Raw genomic sequence first — 6,000 nt, forward strand, 5'->3', positions numbered from 1 at the left:
CACTGGCTCTAGATCTCTGAATGTTAAGCTTGTTTTGCAGCTCATTTTCTGGACAACTTTTGTTGAGCATGAATACACCAAATGGTCAAAGTATTGAACTGAAAGATAACAATCTATGTTCTTGTTAGGATATTAATGGCATGAAAAACAACTGGAAAATCCCTATGTGTTTCTTCTGGCTTCTGTGGCCTTTTGCAGTTTACTTCTGGATTCTTCTGATCCGATTTCTTTTTCAACTTTTCTTTAACTCTTCTTTAAATATTCTGTTTGTGAAGTATATAAATGTGTTGACAATGTGATTAAGTCTTGAAATATCTCCGACAATAAGATAACATACATAGTGCCCCATTGTTTCGCAGCTCTTTTGCGAAGTCTCTGGACAACATTTGTTGAGCATGAATATACCAAATGGTCATAGTATTGAACAGAAAGATAACAATCAATGTTCCTATTGTTAGGATAGCAATCAGAAATGGCATAAAAACAACTGGAAAATTACTATGTAATTCTTCTGGTTTGAAACATCTCCAAAAACTGAAGATACCTAATCCAATGCATATTAAAAGGTACACTATTATGAGTATTGCTATCGCAATGCTTTGCATGTGGACTTGTTACGAACATGCTGTCGGTGCATTTTGTCGAAGCAAATAATAAGACCATTTAGTAGTACTGAAAAAAGCTCCAAGGTGGTTAGTGACAACACCATGAGTTGAAACATCTACAGAAAACGGTATGCAACACATAAATCGTGTTCTGTGTCTAAGTAAATTGTTCGATTTATTGGTGCTAATGTAATCAGTTCATGCAAGACTTGTTTCACAGCATCAACCTAGAATCCACTTGAAGTCTTGGTCCAATAGATGTAGGACCTCAAAGTGGATTCAGCATACCTGTCAATATTCTGGTTAGCCTTCCACAAGGCCATTCAGAGGTTGAAACACAATTAATGACCATGGGGTGCCATCTCTTTTCCTTTTGGATTTTCTGTTTGCAGCACCTTAGTTTGTTGCTGCCAGAATATGTGACCAAAAGAAGAACCAGGTTCAAATTCTTTAGTGATCTTATCAGTCTCTTGATGAAGGCTTTCAGACACCTGTCTATCCCCAACATCAACGACTTCATTCTCACCACATCATTAAGCTTTCTTTCCAGAAAAGCGGATGGCCTTTTTTTGCTTTTTGCATTTTTACTGCCTAAGTCCCTGTGCCTTTGCCAAAAGCTCTATGCAATAAGGGAGTTCTATTTTTTCTACTTTCAAAGTTTTTATTCTATTTTAAATTTCTCAAAACCATTTTGCACAGACAATCAGCATAGTCTTAGCATGGTTGGCATTGGAAGCTATCAGTGATAAGGCCAAAATCTGTGTGGAAACCCAAGTTCTCCTTTGCCATGTTGTCAGTGATGCAGTTTGGTTCCCTGAAATTTGGAAATGCATGTACCCAGGAGATCCAAAATCAGACCAAAATACACTGTTTTCCTTGAAATTGCAATGATTTTGCCAATTTTGTGGAACAATGGGGTTACTGGACCTCAAGATTTCAGAGCCAGCGCTAACCCTGCTTAGTATCGATCCATTCTTCTTTTACCAGTAGGGGTACTTTCCGATTTCATGGATGATGACAGAATATTTCTGGTGCTCCTCTCTCTCATCCATTTTAGTTGATGCAAGAGTTGCTTCACAGCATCAAACAAGAATCCACTTGAAGATTTGGTCCATTAGATGTAGGACCTCAAAGTGGATTCAGCATGCTCTGTTGGCTTTTCGCAAGGCCATTCCGAGGTTGGGGAAATTGGTAGAAATTCTTCAGCTCTCTTGGTGTATGATACAAACACTATAAAATGGGTTATTTGTTCTCTGTATTTTCTTGGTAAAAATTTCATGGCCCAATTCATTACAATTAAGACAGCATTGTCATCAAGTCTTTCTAAGCATTTGGTCTTTGCTGCATCCTGATTTACAGATTGGAGCCAATGAGATTTTCGAGCATCAATTGCCTCTGTGGCCTTTTGCAGTTGATATCCTAGCCTACTTCTGGATTCAATGTGATAACACTTTAAATATTTATTCCAAATTATGCATGTGATCATAATGTCTAACCTAATGGTAAATGTCTTACCTAATGTCTAAAAAGAAAGAGCAATGCATGCTTTTGTCATATACAAAGTATGACACTCAAGATCTACATTTTGAACATAATTCAGCATTAAGAAAGGAAAGACTTGGAAAACAAAGTAATAATAGTAGAATAACATACAGAACATTGTGCGTGATATGCTTGTCGTTTCACATGAAGTGCATCCTCTAAAACCCTGTTCAATTCTGTTTCTTTAGGACCACTCTCCTTGCACACATCTCTGTAGATCTTGTCTAATTCAACCTTTGCTTTTTCATAATTCTCTTTCCCCTTCTTAACTACCTTCTTTAACTTCAACCTTCTTTATCTGACCACGGATAACATCTCCAGCATTACTTACATCTCTTTCAGAAACAGGGCACAAGAATTGGAAAGTATCATCATTGTATTCATCATTGCCTAAGCCCACACATGAAAAATGAAACAACATTCCTCCCCACCTGGTCCATCCCCACATTCAGAGCACTGAAAATACTTGACCTGGTCTCGAGTGTTTTTTTCCTTCCACGGATTGACACAAGCAAGCGCACATGCTGGCATATCGCATGGCACGCTTGCCCCACCCCTTTCTTCCCCACTTCCTGACTTTCTAAATCCCTCCAAAAGTATCTCTTCTTGGTTTTTTTCTTGGTTATCCTCCAAATTCTCTCCAATTCTTGCACCGTTTGAAGCATCCAACATAATGAAAAAGCGCTGTACCAACCCAAGCATAATATGCAGGATGGGTGGTACAACATAGTGTAAACTGACTGTGATTGGTAATATGTGTGACTCACACACAGAATGAAATTGAGGTGAATTTGCTTTCAGCAATTTGCCATTCCTCGCAGAAGCTTCAGTGTTCTTCTGGAGGTCGTTCACCATGGTTTCAACAGACCTGTCACTTGGCCATCCATCATGGTCATCCCAATTACCTTCTGCATCTTTCTGCTTTGGACAGTGGGGCTGGCCACCTGGGAAATGAAGATCCTCCCAACTTCAGGTGGCACCACAAACATGGAAAAATGGTTAAAAATGATTTGATCCAATTTTTGACTACCTACCCCAATCTTAATCCAAATCTCTCTTTTGAATTTCATATTGTCCCATGTGTTACCTTGTTGCATCTGCAGTTTCAATAATGGCTTGATGTGTTCTTCAAGGTCTGTGGTGCGGACGAAGGCCACATTCGTTGGTTTTGCTGTTGATGAATTCTTTAATTGGGCTGTCCCCACTTCTATAGAGTCTGTTCGACAAGCTAGAAAAGAATATAACAATATAAGGTGATAAGTAGAAGTCCTTTGTATTTTTCAACTTCCCAACTTGGTTTTTTTAGCAGGGTCGAGCTGAATTAGACAAATCAATATAGAGCTTGATTACACACAGCGAAGTCAACGGGAATTACGACATCAAATGCAAATTGCTTGTCAAGAATGATACTGAATAAATTACTTTTAAACAGGCTGTTAGTTTACACCCAGCAGGGAACATGTGTCGACTTACAAACAAACACACAAATTCAACTTTTTTACACTCTTGCTTAATTTTATGATGCTACTGGTTAGACCACAATGAACTTGATCCATATTGTCATTAAGAAGTCCAGTTGAGAATGCAACGACCATGTTTACATACAAAGTTCGAAGTCGACTCCGGGCTATTAACTTGCATGGTCACGATTTAAAAGATCAATAAGGGTAGATCTAGACTTTTGCTTGATCATATAAAAGTTTCAAATATTTTTGGTTAAAAATGATGACCAAAGAAAAAGTCAATGTAGGGGAAGCAAAATACTTACTCTTCAGTTGCTCACACATCTTTCCCTCACTGGCCAAAATAGGCAGCCTCTTATTTGTTAAGAATGTATGCATCTTGCTAAACTTAATCCAAGGCATCATTAGTAATAATTTGAGATCATTACATTCTGCTGGTGTCAATTCTGAAACAAGAATTTATCAAAAGAGTTGAAAATTAACGAGCTGCACTAGGCAACATTCTTGAAATAATCAGACGTATGACAGTCTTGAGTGGTGCAGAGATGCCAACATAGTGTTTTTTCAAAATATGGAGATTTTGCTTAAATGACAGACTTGCGAAGCGAGCGAGCACTTACGGTGGTTCACAGGTCACCTTGGGGCCCCTGGTAGAGTCCAGGGATTGTAGCCTTTTTAGGACCCCCAGGAAAGCACATTCTGATTACATTTTCGTGCACAAATTGTCAATAATATCAGAGTATTTTGGCACAAAGTGTTTCCTAACTCAAGATTCCAAACTTGCCCCTCAGGAGTTCATTCACTTTTGAAATAAATTGATTAATATGTGCTTAGCTTTTTTCTCAGATCTGCATCAGGTTCAAGTTAGAATACAAACTAAATGAGTCACAGAATACAGGGACCTACATGTACAATCTCAGAAAAAAACACTTTCAAATTCAATTTATAAATAATAGGGTTGTCTCAATGTTCCTCCTTCACATTTCACTTTTCCTCACCAATCGATATTCAGAGAAATTTTTTATTAGGCATTTAATGTGTCCAAACAAATCTTTTCTGAAATTGTAGATCCGAATCAACTTGATTGTAGTGAGTGAGGGGGTTGTAGCTTGCAATTGCCAGATCTGCAGCTTCACGGATCAGATTGTTGTTCTTTCTGATGAATGCTGGCACCAGTGTAACTACAACATCGTTGTGAGTAGGCTCTCTGCTGGAAATGATTCGCAACACCTATTAATAAGGCCAAAAAAAAAAATTGTTGTGTTGCCCTCAACCGCCCGACCCTAAATCCTGGAAAATCAGGGTCGCAATTTTTTTTTTTTTTTTGAATGATGATTTTTACAGATTTGTTCAAAAAATCAAAGTTTTTCACTTTAAATTAATATTTTATTGAGAGACTAGTCTTTAATTGATGTCTAACAGGTATCCAGAAGTCAAAATTGACAAATGTCTCCTAATTGAAGAAGTATTATTTAATATTTGAGGGGATTTTAAAAACTGAAGGTTTAAAAAAACAAAACAAAAAAAACCAAAAATTAAATCCGACCGTCCTACCCAACTTTCCCATTTTCCCACTTGAGGGCAACACAACAATATTTTTTTTTGGCCTAAAGAGGAAGAGACAAAATTAAAAACAAAAACAAAACAACAAACAAAAACAGTCAAACAAATATGAAGAACATACATGTTACTCACAGTTACTGAAATAATAAATATCAACTTGTCGATTTGTGCATTTCCAATATCTTGAGTCACTTTTTATATCACAATGCAGTCATTACAAATACGATAGAAGGTTCTAATTTTTCAGCAAATATTTCAACCAAGAATCAGATACGCTTACTACTGGTTGATATCAAAATATTATTTTCCCTACAATTTGTTTTCTCAAATACATGTACATACCTTCATCAGTTCAGTTTGGTACGCTTCGGCACTTGGGTTGTCATGGCTTGGGAGTGTCAACTGGATGGATGCAGTGAACTTCCCTGCTGATCCCTTTGGTCTTGTCAAGAGAATACCTGCCACTGACCCAGTTCTTCTCTCTAATAACAGAGGGCCTCTTCCACTTTCAACTGGCTCTCTAATTCTGAAATTTGTGCTGTGAGTATGGTAGTCTGATGAGTTAATGATTCTATCGTGTGATGTATTGAGTGTCTGCAGGGTGTTATTAATGTTATTAATTTGGTACCACTTTTTAGACTGAGGTGGTTTGACGGCTTTGTCTAACCAGAGGTAAACCATCAGGATCTAAAACCTGCTGGCCTTCAAACGAAAACTGGAGAATGAGGTCCTCAAGAAGGTCAATGGGAACTTTAGCATCACCGTCACATCTTCCTTCTAACTCCTTCTCCCTCTTCCCTGCTGCTACCTCCCAAAAGTTGTGCCTT

Source organism: Amphiura filiformis, chromosome 1 (assembly GCF_039555335.1).
Source record: "Amphiura filiformis chromosome 1, Afil_fr2py, whole genome shotgun sequence".
In the NCBI taxonomy this organism is placed as follows: Eukaryota; Metazoa; Echinodermata; class Ophiuroidea; order Amphilepidida; family Amphiuridae; genus Amphiura; species Amphiura filiformis.